We start from the raw sequence: 24,802 nt of genomic DNA on the forward strand, positions 1-24,802 counted from the left end.
GGTCCAATGAGCACTGGAGGCACTATAAAAAAAATGAAAGGAGTGTATGGGCAGGGAAGGAGACACAGAGACAAGATGAGGAAGGCCACTACTTTTAGTAGTGATCCTAATTTAAGCCATATTTCGTTAGCATCATCCCTAGTGAGAAGAAAGTTAAGGTATGGAAGACAAACTGAGGGGGGGGGAAGCTGCCAAGGTTTTTGGATTATTTTCCTTCAACTCTGTAGGGTTGTCTATCAGTGCCACTTCTGCAAAAAGCTAAGCCTTTTGATTCATAACAGAGTGACAAGGGGGCAGTTTCAGACACATGAAAACCTTTGGTCGACGCATGGCCTGGAAAACTTCATCATCCAGAAACAATGGTTTTTTAATAGTGTAGGAGGTTGTAGAATAAGATTCCTAAGAACAATTTTTTGTTTTGTCTCACACGCAGTATAGTCTACTGCAAAAGTTGCCTATGGTAAAAGATGGCTGAAGGTGGCAAAACATTTTTAGCCCAGTTGGCTTCTTCACATACGGCTGCTATTGTCTCACAGCTGCTGCTGAAGACACTGCTTAAATACTAGGTACACACCTCAAGCAAGAATACCAGCTGGATCCTGCAAATAATTACTTGTTCAAATGCTTGTATCCAAAGGAAAAGGAGGCCTGAGAAGGAGGTAAGAACACAAAAAAAAGCCCCCTTATTTGAGAAACTGACAGAACTGTATGAGAATTAAACCGAAACTTTCCCAGTCAGGGCCTTTCTTTCTTACATGGCTCCCATTTGGTCCCCTTTTGGATTAGGTTGCTAAACCCCCATGGTTTATCTAGGAAAGGAGGAGCCTACTATGTTGAAAAGAAAGTTAGTCTTTTGTTATTTATTGCATTTTTTTTTCTTTGAACACCACTGCTAACTTAGAAAGTCACTTGTATTTTTCATACCGAAAGTATTGGTTTTACAAGCAAGAGCTACACTCCATAAGGTTTCTGAAATGATCTACTTGGAGCTATTCTTAGCTTTGTTTGCTATACCACTGATAACATGTAATCATAATTGTAGAACAAACAGTTTTAATATAAAACACTTAACAGAAACATAAATCATTCTAGATATGTTGTATCTGAAAAAGTCGAACTTTGTATTTGAAAAAAATCATTCCTTTTGCAACTCTTATTAAAGTCATCATCTCCTGAAATGGTCCTGGCCTGCCAGCAACTGAAGTTGATCAGACACATAAAGAAGCATACGACTCTTGGATAAGACTCAAGAAAAGCCTTTAACTCTCCATAAATGCCTGAGATACAAAAATGTAAATGCAATCAGGACACATTCTGACCTCAAATAATTTTGGCAATCAAACAATTCACTGACCTCAACCCACAAATACCTTTGATCTCAGCAGCAGAATTCAGACAGGATGTACATGAATATTCTCACAACCTTATGAGTTTTATAAATTTCTTTTTAACCTTAAAATCAGTTAAGTAGTTGCACAACGAGTTATACAAATAATCTGACTCTCATGCGATAACATAGGTAAGCAAATTATACCTATCTTTGCAAATCAGGTTCTTGATTTGCATCAGTTATATACCACAAGCAGGAAACTAAGGTAGTATTTTACTAGCTCCACATCAGTCAGCAAATACGACTTTCAACAACTTTTAAGACCCATATTGTCCACAGATTTTAATTCTTCGCCCTCTGCTAGTCGCTTCCGTCGGTCTCACACATCCTAAGCTAAGAATTGTTTTGTTGCTCTTGATTTGGCATTTTACTTTTAAAAAAGCGACCGGCAAGCAAGCAGCCTGCTTGGCTGAAGCTGCTGTCGCACAGCTGGTGTGGCTGAAGTTTAGTGACACTTTTCTCGTGGCGATCTGGGAAGCGAAGTTAAACACAAAAATAACGCCTTTCCTGGCGCACCGGGCTCAGGTCAAGGGAGGTGTAAGCGAAGACGAAGCGGAGGGGAGGGGAGACCACCTCCCTGCTCAGCCGGCGCCTCCCGGCGGGGCAGCAGAAGGCCCGGCCCGCCACCCCTGCTGGGCACGGGGGGCGGCTGGGGGTGGCTCCGGCGGTGCGGTACCAGCGAGGCGATGCCCCTCGCCAAAACAAATGGGGGGGAGCAGCTCCCTGTGAACTTTATTTATGAGCTTCTGTAGCCAAGGGGAGCGGCCAAAGACCGGCGCGGGCTGGGGGGAGGCGGTCGGGTGTTGTTCGCCCCTGGCCTATTCCTCCCTCCCGGCGCGAATCCCGGCCGCCCCCCACGAGTTTCCCGCGGCCGCCAAGCAGGGACGAGCCCGGGAAAAGGCGCCCAGACCCGGGGAAGGGAAAGGGTCCGGCCGCGGCAGGGCTGGTGGCGGGCGGCGGGGGCAGCCGGAGCAACCAGGAAGGCGGAGGGAGGGAGCGGGGGCGTCCCGGGCCCTGCTGCCCCCGCCGGGCTGTGCGCGGGCGCCGCAGCCGGAGCCGTGCCTGCGGCAGGCGGCGGCCATCGCGGGCTCACCGCCCCCGTGCGCCCCTCCGAGGACGGAGGGGTGGGGGCAGAGGAGGCGGAGGAAGCGGCGGCGGCGCCAGGAACAGGGAGGCGGCGGCACGGCGAAGGAGGGAGCCGGAGCCGGGCCGGGCCCCGCAAGAGCAACAGCAGCGCCAGCTCCAGCTCCTCCTCCTCGGTGAGTCCCGCTCCGCCACCCCGGGAGGCTGCTCGTCGCCAAGCCCGGATGCCGGCACAGGCCGGGCCGCGCCGCCGAGGTGCCCGGGGAGAGGCCCGCGCCGGGAGCGGGACACCGCGGCCTCCGCTGGGTGAGCGTCCCCGCGGCAACGGGCGCGTCGCGGCCCGTCTCCCCCCTCCCTTCCCCCGGTGGCCGCGGAGGGCTGGTGGGGCGGAGGGAGAGCCGGGGGATGGGGACGGCGTGGTTCGCGGCTTGCCCGCCGCCCTCCTCCCGAGCCGTGGCCCTGGCTCTGGCCTCCTCTCCCTTTGTTTGCTCGGCTCCCCGAGCCCGCGGCGGCGCCAGGCCCTGCGGAGGCACCGGGGCCGCGGCGCGGCCTGCAAGGCGGGCGGGCAGGCGGGGAGCAGCGCCCGCCCCGGGCCGCCGAGGCGCTGCCCAGCCCCCATCGTGACAGGAGGGGACCGGGGCCGGCCTCTCGCCCCCGCCAGCCGCGGCAGTGGGGCCCGCCGGCCTCCCCGCCTCCTCCCCTGGGCCGCTGCCCAAATGCACCCCGCTCCTACCGGTGCCGTTATCGGCGGCGGCTGAATTAGGCTGTTTCCCCCCCCCCCCCCCCCTCCGCCCTCAGTGTTGGGCTGGGGGGGTCCCCGTCTCCGGCAGGGCGGGTGTCCGGAGGGGGCGGTTTGGGCGGCCGCTGCGGGGGCTTGTGGGGCGGGGGAGCCCCGGGGCGCCGGGCGTCGCGTCGTGGTGAGGCGAGGTGAGGGTGCGCCAGGGGCTCCCGAAGGGGCGAGCGGGAGAAAGGCTGCTTTCCGTGACAGGTGGCACTTAAAAACTTGACTTTAACAAAAAAACAACACCAAACCCCCAAACTTTACGGGCTTTCATTGTCCTTCAAGCTGCTTTTTACATTCTCTTTCCCTCATGGTGGGTGCCGTTTCTCTCAGAAAACAACTGGTCCTGGCCCATGCCCACCCGTTTGCTTAAGAAAAAAGCCTTTCCAAAACACTGAGGTTTTACGAGGTGCAGAAGATCCTTCTGTGACGTGAGGTGCTTTGACTGTGTCTGTCTTCTTTATTCTTTCATCTTTTCTCCCCATGTTTTCAAAATCATGTTATTTTGGACTGCAGTTTTTTCTGCGGAGTAGGTTACTCTGTTAAAGAGAGTTGGTTGCAGAATACACTTCGGACAGGGAAAGCTTCTCTTCCAGTTACTAAATTCTTATGCCCTTTTACCATTAGGTCCCAACCCCTCTTTCCTACCTGCCAGGAATGCGTACGCCATGTCCAGCCTCTTAAGACACCTGTAGTTAAAAAATGCCCACTGCAGGCCTTCTGTCTTAGAGAGCTGCTGTCTGTACAAGTGCTTGAGGAATAATGCATCTGCATTTCTGCTCTGGGTGGGAAAAATAGCGCTGTTTTTTCATGTTAATAAACACATCCTTGGATTGTAAAAAATACAAAAACTTCCAGTATAGTTATGAAATAAATTACTTAGCTTGGCTGGAAGACTTTAAACCACTGGAGAATATGTAGGTATTTTTGGAGTCTTCTGCAGTACAGCAGTGATCGTAGTTCACAGTTTTACGTGTAACTTATGAAAGGCAAATTTCAGCTTTTTCAAAATGCTTATTTTCATGAAGTGTTAAGCAGTACTTGAATGGAGTCTTCACTTCCTATTATATATTTCTTCTTGTTGTGGCATTGCACTGTGTTTGGAACTGAGCTTTTACTTAAAGCAGGTTCACCTGTTGTATGGTTAATCAGGCACATATTCCCTGTATCCTGAGTTTTGAGATTTAAGTAGTTGTTTTGTTTTTTTTTTAATTCAAATTCAATGAAATTAAGCCTTAATACTTAAAAGTATGAGTGGTCACATACAGAGATACCTGCATTTGCTATGTTCCTGGGAAGCTGCCAGTCTATGGAGTAGTAAGGAAGAAGCAGTTTGTTGTTTCCAGAGCTTTTGTGAGCGTCACTTCATCGCACTGCTTATGTGCAGCATCAAAGTGTTCGCGTGGATTCAGGAGACATGATGGATAATCCTAAACTTCCTGAGAACTTGAGATACTGAAATCTAAAAAAGATGTATATTAATTTATGCTATGCTGTTAACTTCTTTGATCCTAAACTGTGAAGTAGGTCAGTCAAACACCTTGAGTTACTCTCGGAGAGGGACGGTTTGAAGAAATGGTAACTGGTCTGCATTGTTCTGCACGTAGATTACACATCCTAACTCTCCTTAGTGCAATGAAGTGGTGGAGTGAGAAACTGAACTCTTATTTAAGAGTTCTTCTTAGGAAGCAAGCTAATTCTTTCTGCTCTTTCTTATGAAACCTTCTGTAGTCATACAGTAACTTGAACATAAACATTTGAAAGACTTCATCTAGTAGCGTTGCCTTGAGTTCACTACATGTTTGCTACACTAGTGCTGGCAACACTAAGGCCACAGTCCAGGGTAATCCCTTACTCAAGTGCCTTGTTTGCTATTGCTTTACTGCCCTCCTGGGCCTACGCAGCACTATTTTGGTAGTGTTTGGGTAGTACAACGTGTTGTAGGGAGGTGAGTGATAACATAAAGTAGAGGGAAAGGAGGTTGTTCTCTGCTGGTGTCTGTCTCGGCATTTTGTTCATAGTGCTTTTATGTGTGTTAGTGAGAAATTAGAGCGGGTAGCTCAAGCAGTTGTGATGCTCCAAGGAGGAAAATAAGATACAAGTAGTATAAAAGTAAATGTAATCTGATTTAGGAATGCAAATGCTAATATGTATTGAGTATAAATTGGCTAGGATTGGGATTGAAAAGCAGAATAGCGTTTTCTTATGCAACTTAACTGTATATTTTGTAGTGTAAAGTATTAAACTGAAAAGAAATACAGAACTTTGAGTTTCCTCTTTCTATTTTTTTTTTTTTAAAAGAGAAATAACATTACTACCAGAGAGTATCTGGTAATGTTCCTTATCCTTATGTTTGTGCCAAAATCTAATTTAATTTCATTTTAGTGTACGCTTATTTTTCTGGAAATACATATTAGTCTTCAGAAGACAATAGATATACTTGATGCAAAGCTCCCAAGTTCTTCCAGCCTCTATCCCAGTGCCTCCCAATAAATTTGCAGTAGTAGTAGGCAAGTAAGTATCCTTCAAAAAAACCTGTCCTGAAAGTTTTCCTTGACAATTTCAGATGGCAAGTTACATATAACAGTATGGTTTTTTTAGAAAACAAGAAGATTGTGCTTGTAATGAAATATTTATTGTCCATGCTTAAAAAACAGCTTCATACCACTCAAATACGCTTCTGATACAGCAGAGGATAAAGATTCATGACACAGATAAGGTTCCTTCTTTTATTGTTATTTTTGCTTTTTCCTCTAGAAATAATTGATTTCTGAATTAAAAATCTGTACTATGTAAGTTGGATAAATTCCTGTGTTAAAAATAGTTACATTAGTTTTGAAACAAACATTTAAAAACTCGTAGCTTTGGGTTTTTTGTTGCAGTACCTTGTTTTCCCATTGGAGCTTAATGATCTTAAGCTATTGAAACAAAACCATGTCACCTACTTCAGCCTCTCCTGGTGGTTAAAACCAAAACCAAAACAAGCTGGCCTCGAATTATTGCCCTGGATGAAAATGGAAAGCTGACTGTATGTAAAGTGTTGTCTAATACATCAAATATATGACGAAGGTTACACAAGCTTTGCTGGAGCGTATACAAACTGAAATTGAAAAAGCAACATGATGCAGAGTCTGCTTATTGTGAGAATTAAAACTTTCAGATGAAAGTGTTAGAAATTTAGCTCTCTGATTTCTTAAGCTCACTTAAATAAAAGTTGCCCCAAATTTTTTCTTCTACCAGTTTTCATAGTCTTCTGACTCCTGCTTTTGTCATGTACAGGCATGCAAACAATAAGCATCTGCAACTCCAGATAATTTCAGCAAGTTTTGAGGTGTATGGCTTTGCAAATCTGACTGCTATTCATTAAGGTTTGTAATGTGGATTTAAGGACCTATCTTTAGATATTTTTATTTTTAAAAAAACTAATTAAACTATTATCTGTCATGAAATTTTCTTCTGGAAAATATTAAGGTAAAATACTCTGAAAATTATCGGCCCTTTTCTGTGTCCTTAAGCATTCACATAACACTTTGGACTCTGAGGAACTCAGTTGGCTTTATTTATGACAAGGATGTAAGCCACATGTTACCTGAAAATTTGTTCCTTGGTTGCTACATCACGAAGAAAACTATGCAAGTTAAATGTAAGTCTTTATTTGGTTAGCATGGATGTAAATACATTGGCTGCCTTGTTCTGCCTACGGCTTTAAAACTCCATTGAAGGAATATGAAAAAAAATCTCCTTGCTTGCGGGTAACCCCAAACTAAGGATGCCGTATATAGGCATTTCTGTCCAGGTGCTGCTCTCCAAACATTGCTTCCTATTGTGTATATATAGGGCACATAGAACACAAGGGCTTCCTGTCTTCCGTGAAACATTCTTTTCTTTTGTAATCTGCCAAGTGCAGTAAGTTGGCAGTTTTAAAAAATCTCAGGTTTGTAAAGTATGTGGGTTTTTTGTTATAAACACCAAATAATTTTGCTGTAAACTGCTGTAAAACAGTTTTGGATGAGAGCCATTTTCTCTGGTAGTGAAGGTATAAATAGTAGATGCTAGTGGTTTTTTTCAGAGTTCGTTAAGTGGTCTCTAGTTAAAAAATTTAAACAATGGAAATGAACCTATGTGTATTGTTAGGTAAATCATACAGATATTTGGTATTTTTCCTTGCTTCCCAGTGCAGTGTATAATCAGCAACTGTATTTGTATTATTTAACTTGGATGGTATATGATACTGATCTGTAAGGGGACTTGTGTAGAGTTTTGGTGGTCTCGACTTAATATGGTGAATGCAGCTAGCAGATAAATTGACTAATTTTAGGATTTGAGATTGCAGACTTAATACCTTTGGTATTGTTCCTCAAGGATATTCCTTATTACTTAAAACAGTACATAGAGTGCTACTTTTGATGACAAAATTGTTGGAAACGAGGTTCCAGTCAGGCTTGGTTTTACGACGTGTGACCTCTGTTTTTTTTGAGTAGTTTTATGCTTAATTAATCTTGACATTCTCTGGTAAATGTGCTAAAACAGCAGTTTGTAGGAGTCTTGAGTAGGTGATTGTTTTTCCTTCTCTAAAGCAGTCTGCATTCCTCAAATAAGTTGAGACCAAATTAGTAGACTACTCCAAACGTTTCCAAAGCATGTTTGTTTGATCCCAAGATGTGTCTGATACAGTGGTCAAGCTTGCTTTCTTTTTTGTTCCTTCTGATTTAGGGAATCTTATCTCCCCCGACTTTGCCTCAGTAAGTGCTACAAGACTGGGCAGTTACAAGCTGTAATGTGTGTTTTTGGCATCAGTAATGGCTTTTAATACCCTTGGAATCCCTTTTGGTTGGTAATCAGATATCAGATTAGGAGGTTTAATAATTGAAATAGAGAAATTAAGACATGTGGCATCAGGGCAAAGATTTTTGATTACAGAAGGTGTGCCTTCTAGGATGAGATCTGCGGAAGCTGTACTCCAGAAACAGGGTGGGCAACTTTTCAGGTCGACTCTCTTCGTTCAGGAGCTGGTGGGAACTGGGCGAGCGAGGAATTCTCGCCGGATTCACTGGACAGAAGCTGTTTGTGCAGGCATACTGGTTTGGGTGAAACCTGCGCTGGGGAAGTTTTCCAGGCTGGAATTTTGGTCAGCCTGAGGAGACTGACTGCAGAATAGTTGGTTTGTGCATTCAGAGGTACGAGTCGCTAGGTTATGTGTAGGATCTTAAGTCTGGGTCTGTGTAAAGTAGGTGCCTCGTGGCTTTTTTTTTTTTCCTTCTCCTCCCTGTTCTCTCTTCAGTGAAAAACAGAGGCAAAACCAGTGCTGATCCTGTGCTCTCTGAAACATTGACTTTTTTCCTCTTCTTGGCTTTTGAAAGGAAGAGAGCTGTTGGTTAGTAGTAGGTAATGTTGAGAAGTAATAAAGGATTAGCCATAGGCCTTTGGCATGATTTTGTGCAAAAAATCTAGTTACTTGGGAAAATACTTACGTGTAAATATAAATATTCCGCAGTCCCTTACTGAAGGGATAAAAGAGAGTCTATACTGACCAATGCAGTAGTCTTATTTGCAGTCTAGTCCAGTGATGGTCGAAAGAAGACGGTAAAGGGAAGTTGTTACATCAGTACTGACTCAGATGTCTTGTATATTACAAAAAGAAGTGCTTTTTGGAATCTGGAGTGTTTTAAATGTTATTTGACATGGAAAATGGGAACAGAAATTCTGTATATTGGCTTTGAAAAGTATGTATCTATCTTTTTTTTTTTTTTTAAATTTGGCTAATACATTTTTTTAGTTTTATTTATAGTGTGTGTAAGTTTAAATGTATGTCAGAGAGAACAGGAGAAAAAACAGTCTCGGTGCATGTGAATGACTTTTTTTTTTTCTTCTTTCATGCTTGAACTTTCAGGCTTAGCTAGCTTTTGCAGCCGGGCTTCTATACTCCTGGCTCTGCAGAAATTTGACCTTGCTCTGGAAATAGCTATCTTAAGGGCTTTGAGTTTGTGTAAATCTCATAGAGCATATTACTTCATATAGACAGTGAAAATTTTATCTTTGATCCTGCATTGGAGAATTTATACACCAATGTGAAGTTGCTCAGTGTAAGGCCCCAATTCTCCATGTGCAAGCTAAACATGATGTACAATGAGCAGTCCCATTGATTTAAATGTCTGCTCACAGTTAATTAATCTTTGCTGGGTTGGGACTGAATATTAGCAAAATCAGATTGTTTAGCTCTGTGTGGAAAATAATTTTCTGCTTCTGTGGAACATTAAAAAAAAACAAAACACCACCACTAAAAAGAAAAAAAAAACCCAAACCCAAAAGTCTTCTAGTGTGCATCAGGACAAAACAGTGTTTGCCTAAAAACTATAACTAAAATATTCTCCATCAGATTCACTGGTTGGGGTAGTGAGATGTTTCTGTCTGCAGGTGATTAGAGCGTAGGCGTAGGAGGAAAAAAAAAACTTCCTGATCTTAGTCATGAATAATTGAGAGTCTCTCTAGTTTTGACCCCAAATTAGAAAATTTGCATGTAGAGTAAGCTTTGTCAGAACTGGTATAGTCCTGTAAAAAGGTTTTATTCTGACAAATCAGGACTTCATCAAGAAGATGGCTAAGCAGCTTTGTCCATGCAGTCAAAGTTCTTTTCCCATTCTGGTCAGTGCGCTAGTTGTGCAGTCCTAATGTACGTGCCTTCTTAAAAGCACCCCTTGGACTTAAAAGGACTGTCAATTTAGAAAACCTACTTAATGTTTCACCTTCTGTTTTAAGGGAAACAAAATGTTAAAGTAATTGTGTGAGATTAGACGGAGAGAATACTCTCTGTACAGGTGTTTTTGCCCTGTGTATTTGACAGTACTTTGAGCACAGCCATGTCTCCTGTTTCCCATACATGGATAGGCTCTAAACCGTAAAGAAGATAATTAGTTTACTCTTTGTTCTTATTGGGCCTCCTGCCAGTGAAAATGGGAAGGGAAATATTTTAAATAAGCTGTGTTTTACATTCTTACTTTCCCAAATGCAGAGCTTGGATTACTTTCTGCAGTGGATCCCAAGACCTTGGAGGAGCAGCCAGGCCGTCCATGTGGGGGCCAGCGGGCACGCGCCCGGTGCGACTTCTGCTCAACTGAGCCAGGTTCTGCTGCTGGACCACGTTCCAGGGGCGGCCACTTAGTTAGGAGAGGTACTCTGTGAGGAGGAAGCTTTCCTCTTGGGCACCCACCTGACTGAAGTTCCTCCAATCTTTAAACAGAAAGAAGGAAGTCCTCTTTCTTTCCTTCCCCCCGCCCCCCCCCCCCCCCCCGCCCTTCTGGCTTGCCTGTAAAATAAACCCTGCTTTCTGTTTCACCGATTGGATCTGTTTTACTGACCATGAAAGACTGATCTTCAGTAGCCGATACTGTTTGACATTCCACATATAAAATTGGTTGGATTTGAGGTTGATAGTGATCCTAACCTAATCATCCTGTATGTAGTTTGATACAGGTACCAACTCTTTAAATGCGGAATATTCACTTAAAAGAATCACAACAGTTTAGAAGGATAGTTTTCACATGTCTCATTCTTAAGGAGTTATCTCCTTAGAAAGCTTCAAAACTGTCTTAACTTTGTTTAGCAGTTGACAGGCTAGCTTATGAATTATGTAGAGTCCAAGGGAGGAAATAAAATGCTGGAGGTGCTGGAAATAGAATATATTGAAATAAGGGTTGCAATAAAAATAATTTGGAGTCATAATGGTGGAAAAGAGAACAGAATTATGAGCCTTGTTCAATCTTGGTTTTGCATGCTGTGCTCCTAAGAAGCCTGGTAGTACATGACCTTCTATTGCCGTCTTGTATGAAACACATTTTCTAATTCTGAAGAGTCTGAAACTGATTTCAAAATCAGTAGTGAAGCTTTAAATATTGTATTATTGTTTTATTTAGGTATCGGTTCATGAAGGTGAACACGTGAGTTTAACTCTGTTAAAATAATCTTGCTTTCAGTGCTTAGAGTTTTGGAAGAGTGAGACTTCCCCGCGCCTCCCCCGGGGCCCCAGCCCCTCCAAATTCGATTGTGTTTAGAGGAGCTTAAAATAATGATTGGACTACTTACAAAATGAAGATGAAGGCAATAGGGAGCTTGTGTACTTATCAAATATTATCAAAGCTGGAAGTTTTATGATAAGCACTTATTTAAGTACAAATAGTGAGGGAATAGAGTTTTCAAACAAAAGGAATACTTGGATTTATTTTCAGAGTAATTGTTGAAAGGCCATTTAAATTCTGTCTTGTATCCTTCAGAAGTGATTTTTTTTTTCTCACTTCAGAATATACCAAATAAATCCAGCCTAATGAATCACTTTCCATGTACTATTAGTTTTTCAGAAAATTGGATTAAGATGATTTTTTTTAACTTTGCGGATTAAGTTGCTTCTGAGTTGTACTACCTTTTGACTGCAGCTGTTTGAGAGACTCTTTCAGTGTTTATTGCTTTGTCTCTTTAAAAATGAAATTGTTTTATGTAGTAGCAATGGGAAATGGTATGCTTTCTTCATCACTACAAGGTACTAAGTCACTTGAAGTTTTAATTTTTATTTCAGCAAAAAAAAAATTGGACTTTGGTTTAAAAACCTCCTTTTAGAATACTTACTGCTAATGTTATGATTTGCATATATCCAACAAGATTGTGTAAGGTACTTGAGCAGTGTGGAACACGTTTATTTTTCTGGGCAAGGTTGTTCTTTGAGGCTTAAACTACAGGTGCTTAAAGGCATGATGAAGATGGAGTTACAAATCTATTTGGTAACTGTTATGTATGGATAAAGCCTTTCTACTAACAGTGACAGAGAGAAGTATATTGACTTGGAAAGAAGTTGTTAATAACATTTTCCCAATAACATTATTTATGCAAACTTTTTGCTTTGGGTTAAGTGTTCCCTTCCATGAAGTACTATGAGAGCCTAGACCAAAGCAATATTAATCTCAGTTGAATTGCATCTTGTTACATAGCATAGGTGTTCCAGAACAGAAATGATATACAAATATAACTATGTAAGAGTGGGTTCCCTACGCTTGATGTATTAAATGCTCATTTTCCTTTAAAATGGATTCCCAAGTGTGTGTGTGAGTGAAGTATATTGTTGTCACTGTTACTTATGGGGGACAATGTAATGAGGACATTGGGCCTAGCATCCACGTGATGGACAAAATTTATCTGCAGTGAAATATGAAATTAAAAGTATATAGCTAAAAATTCCTTTGTCATTTGCACGTACAGGTTTCATAGACTGCAAGCAGTACATTTCCCAGTGATGTAAAATACAGGATGTAACGGCTTGGTAACTGTTAGAATTGAGAATTCAGAATGCAAGATTCAGAAGCCAAGTTAATTCTCCACTTCTATCCTTTCTGTATGGGGACTACCCTGAACACCAGCCTTTTGGCTGCTCTGTAGTGCGAAAAGTTTTCTATTCCTTCTTTTAAAGCTGTTCTACAGAAGATTAACAGAGCTGAAAAAGAAAGGGCTAGAGATGGTATGTTTTCTCATCCCAGTGGAGTAAGTAACTGCCTTGGAGTGGGAAAACCTGGGCCTAACTTTCTGGCCCAATTCATCCTGCATCTGAAGCTGTTTCTGCACTGTAGGGTGTCTTAATCGAGAATAAGTGAGAATTTACCTTCCATGATGGCTAGGACTACTATCCAAGTTGCTGGAATTTGTAGTTTGATGTCTCTCAGTGCAAGCTCTTTATGTTATGCAGATTATATACTATGATTGTTCATCCACTTCTCATGATGTCCAGAAAAAGAAGTGGTTGCCACAGTATTTTATTCAGCATGATTCTGTGAGGTAACGATGGACAGTTTTAGAATATGCCTAAGGAGGTAGGTGAAGGTGTAGCTATGAGGTAGGCATTGATACAGTTCTGCTAGCGCTAAGTATTTCTGCTTTTTTATGTAAAAATAAGGCTAAGGGCTACTGAGGAGTTTTTAATTAAAAAAAAAAAAATCCTTCTGAAATTTTGGTACTTCCTAGATTAAGCAGCTCTGTGTATGTGAAGGGGAGAAGGATTCTGATGAACAACATTTTGAGTATAAGGTCCCCATGTCTGTGGAGTCAAGGAACCTGACTCTCCTGGTATGCTCTGTTGATGCTTGTAAGAATCCTGTTGATTTTTGGAGGAGTTCCTTATGCTTAGGTACTGAAAAAAAAAATCTGAACTTGGACAAAAATCAGATGTTTTATCTCTATTTTAGGTAAGACTGGTTGTAGTTCTGACCTTTGCAGTTTGTCAAAATGTACTTTGCTTTGAATTGTATTTTTGGAAAGCAGGCCATCAGCCTCAGATCTGTTGTGTTGCAAGCAGAATGTGGTAGAGGTTGTGAGAATACTCCGTGCCTCACTGGAGACACCAGTTCAGCAGACTCAGAATTTGTCATATAAAGCTTAAACTCTGGAGTCGCACTCGTTTGGTTCTGTTGCCGTCTTATACTTACGTGGAGAGATGGGAGAGATTTCAGGCTTAAGTAGGTATTTACTCAAAATCCCAACAAGTCAACCTCCCCACCCCCCATCCACATTATGACAATTCAGAATTCAGGTTTCAGAATTAAATGACTGTAATTTGGCCTGATGGTGCATATTATTCAGCTTATGAATCCATCTAAAAAAGTGGAAGTTGAGCTCTGTGTTCTGGCTCATGAAGTGTTGAATATGGCATTGAATGCCAGTGCATTAACATTTAACTGTCAGATACAGAGACAGCAAAAATTTCCTTAATGAAGCCAGTAATTCTGTCTGTGAGCTCTGGAGTTTGGAGTTTAATTAGTATACTGTAAGTAAATGATGGGACCATACATTTTTAAAGGGTGGTGGAGAGTAGAATTAATGTAAACATTTTTGTCCCGTATGTAGGGCAAGAAAGAGAAGAGAATTGCTCAGGCAACTCTTCTGGTTTTTCTCAAATTTTGAGTTCTTGAACTTTGAAACTTAATTAAATTATCTACTATGTTTCCTATATTAATTATTCAGATAAAGAGTATAAAATTATTTTTCTCAGTATGCTGTTGTTCAAGAGGGAAGACAAAGGATTTTACTCGCCGATAGAAGTTGTCTATGATTATTTTAGTGATTATATTTTACTGATCACTTCAGGAATAAGGACTCTCAAATTTTGAATTAATGTGATACATAGAAAATGTTTTTGATTTTTGATATTTTTTGCTAGTGATTTCTTACCACAGTGATATAAATAGTATTGCCTAAGCCTTTCTCTTTTTAACTGCTAATCAGAAATTAAAAACGAATCACAGTAACAAACCACTTTTGCTTCTAATGAGCATAGGCGTTATCTTGAAGATTGGAGGTAAACATTTTTTCTGTTGCAATGAAACAGTTTTGTGAAACGTTATCTTTGAGGAATAGAGTTGTTTCATGCCACTTTCCTCCTTGATTTTGGAGATGTGTTATACTGAATGGGTGCGTATACTTTCATATTATACATATATTATGTTTCTGTTTATGGTGTGCATTTGTAGTAAAACAATTGGTTATTACTTTGGAAAAATGTCACTGTCATTAATAAAAAAAATAAATTAACGAAATCTATGTGCATTTCACAAAAATGAGATTTCTTTCAGATTGCACACCTGGGGAATAAGGATAATATCAGTTGTCGGTGTTTGCATTCCGTCAGAATTTTCCACTATTAGAAATTAAAGGTACCAACTGATTTAATGTGCATAAAAAAGCAAAGCCGTGGAAGTAGAGTCTCTGCGGGTTTGAAACTTACTAAATCTTTGAGTTGTAGGGCAACTGAATGCCTTGATATGAGGCAAGTATTATGCAATATTGACATTAAACCTTTTTGTATGATCTGGAGGAGAATGGTGGGATCTTTGTGGCGTCCATGTAGCAAATACATTGTATTTCTTTCTCTAATAATTTAGTGAAGAAAGTCCCAAACCAGAGACCAGTCCCTTCCTCTCTGTGGTTCTGAGGAGTGTCCTTATTAACTGCTTCTTCCTCCTCGGCATGCTTGAAGATTCCTCTCCATGTGCGAACGCTGTAGAGATGCTGTGGGAGAGATCTTTCCGCGTTTATTTCTCTAATCGAGGCACTGTGCTCCCTTTCCCCTCAGACCATAAATGGGTCCACTTAATCCTTACATTTATGTAGAGGGTTAACTGCATTATAAAGGATTGCTGCATCTTAGCTTAAACTGAGAGGATAGAGTGTTATCTTCTAATGAAAGAAAGCTTTTGTTGTTATTGAAAATAGCGTGGTAGAAGTGGTGGGGGTGATAGTTGCAAAGAACTCAGAGATCCTACCTAGTCATATGAATTTAAATGGAATTCAGCCCCAGTCAGAAATTAACCCAGCTGAGGTTAATTTGAAGCCACAGGTGCAGCCATCATCAGTTGTGAGATCCAAGGCAGAATGGTAGGTACAAGAGCAGCATAAGACTTGCAGTGTATTGCCATTTGTTCAGGCTTTCTAGAGAAGCTGAAAAATAGGAAAATGAATCTTACTTCAAGCACGGGTCCTCCAATTGTAGAACATGACTGTGCTTGATACGGAGGAAAAGCAGAATCCGCTTTTTCTGGATAGTGAATTTTCAAACCAGTCTCTATTTATTTTGTTTCAGCTGCTTTTGTTTCAGCTTGTGCATGTGTTAGACAAATCTGTGTGGAATAAATTTCTCTTTTAGAGTTTAACAGTATTTCTTTTGCTATTAGTGGAATAGATTAGATAACTAAATTTGGATTATTGCTTGAAGAAAAGCATGTTCTTAATAAGTTTTCGGGGTATTTTTACAAAGATGTGGGTTTTTTTCTTTCTGGATATTTTAAAAGTAATTGTACTACCTGAAATAATTTGTGCAGAATTTTTTTTTCCTATTTTTGCATACCTTTGATGCCAGGTGAATATTATTTGTAGGAACAAAGGCCAATCATGTATGTTTCTGGTTGTCTGTCAGATAAGCATAAATGGAAGTGGGAAGGTGAGCAGTTTACAACTTGCTGGTCAAGATACCAGTTTTACAAATACGTGCTATGAAGCCACCTGTTGGCTAGATAGTGTGGCTAGTGAGGTATTTAAAATAAAAGTTAGGTTTAACTTTGTTGTGGGTTTTTTTTTTTTCCAATTTTTTTTTTTGCTGTGAATGTGACTTTATAGCTCTCCTGATGTATTGCTTAGGTTTTTCATTTCTGCTCCTCAAGAAGAGAGTATCCCATGTTGTACCTGAAGGAAAGCGTAATTATCATTAAGAGTCTGTCGTGGTTTAACCCCGGTCGGCAACCAAGCACTGCACAGCCGCTCGCTCACCCCCCACCGATGGAATGGGGGAGAGAATCAGAAGGGCAAAAGTAAGAAAACTTGTGGGTTGAGATAAGAACAGTTTAATGATTGAAATAAAATAATAATAATAATAATAATAAAAAAATCGTAATGAAAAGGAAAACAACAAAAAGAGAGAGAAACAAAGCCCAGGAAAAACAGGTGATGCAGCTGCTTGCCACTCACTGACCGATGCCCAGCCAGTCCCTGAGCAGCCCCCCCACCAACTCCCCCCAGTTCATACACTGAGCGTGATGTCATATGGTATGGAATATCCCTTTGGCCAATTTGGGTCAGCTGTCCTAGCTGTGCCCCCTCCCAACTTCTTGTGCACCTCCTCGCTGACAGAGCATGGGAAGCTGAAAAGCCTTTGACTTAGTATACGCACTGCTCAGCAACAACTAAAACATTGGTGTGTTATCACATTATTCTCATACTAAATCCAAAACACAACACTATACCAGCTGCTAGGAGGAAAATCAATTCTATCCCAGCCGAAACCAGGAGACAGTCATACTTGCTTGGTGCTACCGTGTGTAAATGCTACTTCCTCTCTTTTCATTTTCACATCAGGTGAATTGGACAGGCAGAAGCAAACACGATGATTATAACAAATTAACAGCTTGTAATTTAGGGAGAATAGCAACATTAAAAAAACCAAATGTTTATACCAAATGTTTGTAGTGAAGTCTATGGTGATCCTGTGAAAACCTTTATAATCTTCAGCAGAAATACGGTACGAGGCTTCTCTTTCTGTTACTTTTCCTGTGTTTTCCTCTTTCCCCTCACAGTGTCTTCCTTTCTTTTCTAGCATTATTTTCCTGGATGCAGACAAGCACGTACACGTGTTAACTGAGTGGTGTATTTCTTGAATTGCCTGTTTGGTACATGCCCTGCGTACTGGGGGGTTGATCGGTGGCAGAGGTTTGGCCTGAGAAGCTGAACGGCTGTTCTGATAGCGCTGTAGGAAAGATCATTCATGGTACCTGTTTTATGTCTCCTCATCAAAATATCTGTCGGCAGCAGGCCCTTTTCAGCTGGCGTTGTTAATGTTTTGCACACAGTGACAGCGTTTCTCTGCTTGCTGTAGAAACACTAGCCTGAAGTAGCCCAACATAAACTTCGAAAGCGAAACCAACATCAATACAAGTCAATATGAAGTGGTAATATTCAGCTGTTGCATGTCTGCTAAGTGTTTTCTTTCCTTTTTTGGGAAGGGCTGGAAAACTATTTCTCACAATTATGTTGTTTAGTCACTAATATTAAAAGAACGGTCAGATTATTGCTGACCACAAAAATCGCTTTGAGAGAATGGTCTGGTTTATTATTTCTGTCTTTCTGGCGTATGCTTTAAATGGATGGACAGCTTTTCTAAAATTACCTTTTGAAATGCATCGGGATTCAGAAACAAGCTGCGTTTAGAATTGGGTTTTGGTGCCTGCATCCGTATAATTAGATAGGTTATATTCTTTTCAACATGTGTTCCAGGATTTAGGCATTTGTGCATACTTCTCCATAAAAAGAAGCACAGAAATGCAAATTTTTTGTTTTTACTGAATGTCTTTCCCATTCTTCTTTTTGTTTTCCCTATATTCATTTCAGACACTTTTGTTGTTCTCAAAAAAGTAGGCACAGAATCTGTTCCTTGCCAAAGGCAGTTTATTATTGTAAATTGTATACTGGCTTCTACAGGTAACTACAAAAATCTTACAGCAAAATTGTTTTAAAAAGTATTCCTTTTTACGGAGCATGATGTTGATCCTTACTGCTAAATGAGAAGTTGGTTTGTAGAGCATTGCAGTCTTGCAGCTTTTCTCAGACCCCTAACTTAACTGTATTAAGGTCGAACAGGATTGCATAAATATCTTAGATAAACATAAAGTCCTCCTTATTATTGTGCTGAGGGTACCACCATACCTTACAACTGAGGAGAAAGGTTTTGGTGTATCCACCTTCTGTCAGGATGGAGAAGTGGGACGGACCCTTATTCGGAAGGGAATTCTCATACATCATCTCCCAGGAAAACTAACCTTTGCTTATGAAGCTAAACTTAATTTTTGCTGACAGAGAGCCTGTTGCAAGGCTGGCTGCTGCAGTCTTGTAGAATAGCAAGAAATGAAAACTGAGCCTGACTGAGCATTATTCTCATTCTTTGTCTGCTTCTGCACAGCTATGTGAAAAAGAAAAACAAAGGTTTATTTGCACTCAATGGATGTGATTTCCTGCAATGAAACAAATGCACATGGACTACACACATCAGGTTTCTTTGACTTCTCTCATTTGACTCAGCAAAAATGTTTCACTTTTTTCTTTTTCAGTGACTTGACATACATTGATCTGCTGGGTTATTTTTGTTTGCTCATTTTCCCCTCACAGTTCATCAGGGTCTTAGAGCCAAGTTGTGGCTTTCTTTTTCCCTGGAGTTTTTCAGCAGGCTTGAAAAATTTTGTTTGCAGTATACTTTGTTATCGGATGTCTGCTTAAAAGAAAGTGGTGAAAGGTGGTACTTGTGCCAGTATTTTAATAAATGTATAAAAAGTACCTTCTGCTTTGTTCCCTGTTCAGGTGTTGATTCCCAGTCGGTGAGAGATGTAGCAGGAGTGGCTGAAGCAGTCACTGTGCTGGCTGTCAGCCACCCAGCTCCCCCAGGGTTTCCTACTCCAGCAGCAATACTGGTCTGATGGTGCTGTATGCTGATATCAACTGGAGCTGATTTGAGTTTAATATACCAGGCTAGTGTGTCTGTGGTAGCTCGGGAGCAGACATGCATCCCGATCTGCCATCCTTGTGTAAGGGAGATGTAATCTTGGGTGAGGACTGTTAGCGTTAGTAACTGGTTTTGGCTATTGTAGTGATGAGATTATTGTAGTTACAAGACTCTATGTACACAGATGAACTGTAATGCAAAGATGCCATTTAACACTCTTCAGTTACTCCCCAGAGGAAAACTACCAATCAGATAGAAATATTCTGTCCTGCAACCAAATATGGGAAAGAAGAACAGGACTTACTGCAAGCAGCCATGGATTAAGTGGTGTTTAAAGGAGAAAGAAGAAGGAGGGAAAAAAAAGAAAAAAAAAGTCAGGGAAATCCAGATGTTAAGGGACATCCTTTTTCAACAGCAGGCCAGAGGCGAGCAGTCAAGGTCTTCGGACTTCTTCAGTGGTTCTGTTCCTAGTTTTGCATACAGTTAATTCCACTAATGGTGGTGAAGAAAAATCCCTTTGTGTCAAGTTTTCATTATTATTTTACCCTACTTTTCTGCTTATTACCAAAGGCATACCTTGCTTATGCTCTGCTAAAGGTTGCTAATAGTGATTAGGATTACTCTGTATCGTGTTAGAACGTTAGTGCCCATAGACTGTTTTCCCTTTAAGCTTTGTAAAAGGAGGGAAAAAAAACACCAGACTTACTGTTGGGGTTTTTTGTTTGTTTTAAATTGTAATCTGTGTAATACCTACTAAATTATATTGGTCTCTAGACAGTACTTTCCTCAGCTGTTCAGATCTTAGAGGGTGGAAGTCTAAATTCGTGGTGAATAACATCTAGTTGGTGTTCAGGTCTTTGATTAGTTAGCTTAAAAATAGGAGGCTTTAAGTACTCTTGAAGAGTACGAAGTACTGTCAGATGAACTTTTCTTTTCTTTTTAACCTTGTTCCAATTTTATATGAACGTGTGCATCTGAGCTTCTCCACACTCACTAGAAAAGCAGGTACGCAGGAGAGGATGGGCTTTTATAAAATTCGCAATCTTATATTAAAACAACGTTCATCCATTACCAAGCAAGCCACTACTAAACCCATCTACCTTTTTTGTTGTTTTCAAGATACAAGAGTATGCAATGGAATTTAGATTACTTCATTTAAAGACTATTCATATTACAGAGCAATACAATGTAGGAATTTACTTGAAGTTCAGGGAAGGGAAAAACCTCACCATCTTCAGTATTCTAATGGCATGTATAGTGAGAAAGCTGCCTTGTAGTGTATATGTTCTATCAGAAACTGATAGTGTTTGAAATAGGTATTTAATCTCTCTTTACTTAATGAGTATTTTATGTGTAGTTTCTGTGCTCATATAGACTGAAACTACAAGTACATAGATGGAAATATCTTGAGTCAATATTTGCTGTTCCTGTTTTGAAGAAATAACTTCTAGTGATACAGACTTCATTATTAAAGTAAAATTAATGGGAACAGGTATGGAGAACAACTTCTTAGTAATTTACATCAATAGATTTAGGAATTCTGGAATAAATTTAGATATTTAGGAATTTCCAAAATATAGCACTTTAAATCTCTGTTATCTTAAGATGCTGTTGAAACAACCTTCCAAGTAATGCATGAATATATTTCAGCAAGAGTTCAGGGGCAGCAGGGGAACAACACCTCATACTTCTACAGATAATTAGACTAGGCTTCATTATCTGACTGTAATGAAAACCTGGTGCTTGTCATGCCCCAGGAACGCAGAAACTTTTTTCAGTTTCAAGGTATTTTTAGTTATTTTCTTAATATAAGTAATTATGTTAAAAATACAATAAATTTGAAGTATATGTGCTATGATTCCATGGAAGAAAAACTCTCTGTAGTAGAACATTTGCAGTTAATTCTAGCTTTTACATTTTCTTCATAAGCTGAATGTTCTTCTGCTCAACGGTAGAAATAGTTAACAAATCTGTGGTACTGCATTGAAGTTGGAAATTAAGTTCCTAGATATTTTCAAACATGAATTTTTATTAAAAATAAATCTAAAATATTACGTTTAACTAAATTTAAGACAGCTTGCAATTTTTAAAGTCATAGAACTGTAGAATAATTGAGTTTGAAAAGGACCTCAGGATTTTTCAAGTCCAACCTTCTCTCAGCCCTGAGATCAGACAAAGTTTCTTCAGGCCCTGTGTGGTTGGATCTTAGAAGCCTACAAGGATGGAGACTACACAACGTCTCTGGGGAACGTCTTCTACTGCCCAACTGTCTTCGTGGTGAAAAAGCTTTTTCTTTTCGTCACGTGGGAACTTCTAAATCTCCAGATACATATTTTTCATGATTGTTCCTCAACTGTCTATTGTAGACAGTTTAGCTCCATGCACGGTTGTGCCAAACGTTCTGAAGCAAGATCTGCTTGACTTGAATTTGTAAATGATTTAAGTCTTACTACGATTCAGTATAAGAATAAGGATTATATATTTCTAATGGATAGCCAGACTTCTCAGGAAAAATGCATCTGTGGGTTCAAAAAAACAAAAGTTTAATGCTTTACTGTTTCACTTGTGGCAATAAATGAGCAGATTAACATTTATTTTAGGAAAGCCTATGTTATCTGAAGCAGCATTGATTAATAAGTTCCAAGCCATTTTTGTGATGGTATTTTTATTAAAAAATTTTAAAACCCAATTCTTTGTTCAACCATGAGTTGTATTTTGCTCTGTGTTTCCAGTATGATGGTTTCTGTCCTAACTCTTAAAAGTTAATGCTATTTTATTTCTCTAGTAGTGTATTCTGTCAACATTGTTTATAGTACTTGTCTCTGGAAATGAGTGCACCTAACCTAAAAGTGTGAAAAAGATAAGAAACGAATAAAGGCCATATAAATACAAATAATCAAACTTTTTGTTGGTGTACTTTTGCAAACACTGCATTGAGATAGCTATATGATTACAGTCCATTGAAACCATTTTGCAGCATCAAATTGAAACTACTCTGAAGTGTTGAATATTCATACTAGATTTGCACAAACTTTTTTTTTTAAGCTTTCATAGTTTTTCATAAATTGGTGCTGGCCACCATAATAACAATTAATATATGATTGCGTGACCTGCTCTTCAGATTTCTGAGAGTCTGGAGAGTAAACTTCTAGCTTTAAACCTCTTAAACTAATAATTTCACATTTGTATGTGATTGCTACGTGTTGTTCTTCACTTCAAAATGAGGTGTGCAAATTTAGTTTTAATTGTTTTTTATAAACACAAAGGGGACCATGGTGTTTGCTGGGTAGTAATCTGGTAGTCCAGGTAATTTTTGTCAGCAGGCCTGTGTTTTGTCAACCTGCATAATCTTAAAGATTCCAAGATGCAGAATTTGTGATGAAAGTTCGTAAGTCAGAATTTCATTCTGACTCTTTATTCCGTGTGTTAACATCTCATTCTCTTTCTGGGTCTGATTAATCCATTTTCAATCTGCCTGTTCCAGGTATTTCTGCGTACGTAGCCACCAGGCTTTGGGAGGTACATTGGCATAGTTCAGAGTCTGTTTATAGTCGCAAGTACCTGCCAGAGAATTTCTAGAGGTGTCACTAGTTGGGCTGTCTAAATGCGCTGTACAGCAGATGGCACTGGAAGAGCACATCAGTGGGAGACTTAAGTGGTGCCATAATTCGTACAGAATACTAGCGAAGCTGTTGCGGTGCTGAGGTTGAGTAGCTCATTTTAATGGATTCCAGGAAGGGGTGCATGCTGGGCTCTTCTGTTTCAGCTCTTCTAGATGTAGACAGTGGAAAATTCTACACTTGCAAGTGTATGAGTGTATCTTATATTGAGGGTTGTTTATACAGCACTTTTAAACACATTAATATGCAGTGCCGAATTACTGGTACTTTTTAAGTATGTGCAAAGAAAGGAGAGTATCTGGATCAATTAGGGTATTTGACTTCAGAGTGTATTTGCTTTCTCATTTCTTGGATAAAATATGTGCAAGAGATGTTATAAAGTAGAGCGATTCTCACATGGAAGACTTGTTTAGAGGCTTGCTCTCATCTGTGGGTGTGTTCAGTTTACATCAGAGCTTTGACCCAGACTGTCATTCACTAGATTTTATCATCTTTTCTTGGGTGAATGAGCTGGATTTCTGGATATATGCATGTTGTTTATGTGGTTTATGTTTGACCTTCAAACCTTTATTATTTCTTTATATGAAATGTTACAATGATAGAAGTAATGAGTTGTGCATTTGGACAATCATGCATTTTGCTTGATAAAGATATTGGCTACTAAGGTAGGCTGACAGATGTAAAACAGTTTTTGCTCAAGTGGGCTCAGTAGTCACTCTGAAAGTACAAAATTTTGATTCCTCTATATGCTGCCATAGAGATTTATCTGTTGAGATTATTTTTAGGTTGTGGATTTTCATTTGTTAAAAAAACCCACATTTTGATACAGAAAGACTAGCATGTGATAAAAACCTGTTCTTTCGAGTGACTTGCTTAGTCTTTTAGTTATGGAGAAGCTGAAGAAACATAGTTCCTTGAGTCAAATTTTAGGTAATTAATTCTTTTGAAACACACCAATAAAAAAAAAATGGTGAACCAGACAGTTTGGGGCTCTATACATGTACTCTCCCCAATCAGCAATGTGATAATGTTCTTTTATTTCTCTCCCTAGCTTAGAAGGCAGATTTTATTTTCATGCTTGGTTTTCTAGGGTTAGGAATTGCAAACAGTATGATGTACTTCCTACAAGGGTGGGGAAATGTATCTGGTAAAGTTCAAATAGTATCAGCTTGTAGATGTCCGTCAGAAGCATTTGGGGAGAGAGCACTGTGGGTTTCACAAGCGGGGCTAATGTGAGGGTTCTCAGGCTTCTGGTACTACATGCACAAAGGCACAGTTAAATTCATCAAATGAACAAATACTCTGACTTTGTCAGTTTAGGAGCAACATAGAATCCTGAAGTTATATTTTTCACTCATTTTGTAGGTTCATTTAGTTACATACGATAAAAAGAGGAGTGTAAATTGGTAAGATGGGAAAATCCAAATGGTTTAGGAATAGAAGGGTCAACAAGGCATTTTGAGTCTACTTTTAATTTACATGTAACTCTCCCTTTATCTGTATTTAGCTTTTTCTTAATTACTGTACTTTGTCAGTTATTCTGATACACCAGATTTCAGGCATATAAAACCCACTAAATGTATTCTCCTCATGTTTGGTTTTCAGTACTTCCATACTTCCCAATTATTCCAAACATATGGAGCTCATATTAAATATCAGTATTTTAAAACATGAAATTTTACGGTTCTGCACGTATGTGTCATAAGGAAAATAAAAGTAGTGTCCTAACTTTTGAAAATACATATGCATATCTCGGTATCATCTTCAGATTGTGTAAGTGGAATGTGGTTTTTAAGGTGTCAGGACTCCAGGTACCGCAGGAGTCATGTTAAAAGTGGAAAGTAAGCAGTGAAATTCTAATAAAATACTGGTCCTGTTTTTTAAGGTTTTAATATTCGTTTATAACAAGAGCTGGT

General features: G+C 40.0%; 1 protein-coding gene across 3 annotated transcripts in view; it reads left to right on the top strand.

Annotated features, from left to right (window-relative positions):
* The first annotated feature begins 2,432 nt into the window (after positions 1–2,432).
* The window catches only part of SOCS6 (suppressor of cytokine signaling 6), a 30,173-nt gene continuing 7,803 nt past the window's right edge, over positions 2,433–24,802 (top strand). Inside the window, exons 1-2 of one of the 3 annotated variants that reach the window (XM_075142176.1) lie at positions 2,658–2,779; positions 3,588–3,690. The gene's annotated coding sequence lies outside the window, so the exon portion shown is untranslated. The other 2 variants (XM_075142174.1, XM_075142175.1) reach the window with 2 other exon arrangements.

This window comes from Calonectris borealis, chromosome 2 (genome assembly GCF_964195595.1).
Source record: "Calonectris borealis chromosome 2, bCalBor7.hap1.2, whole genome shotgun sequence".
NCBI classification, from domain to species: domain Eukaryota; kingdom Metazoa; phylum Chordata; class Aves; order Procellariiformes; family Procellariidae; genus Calonectris; species Calonectris borealis.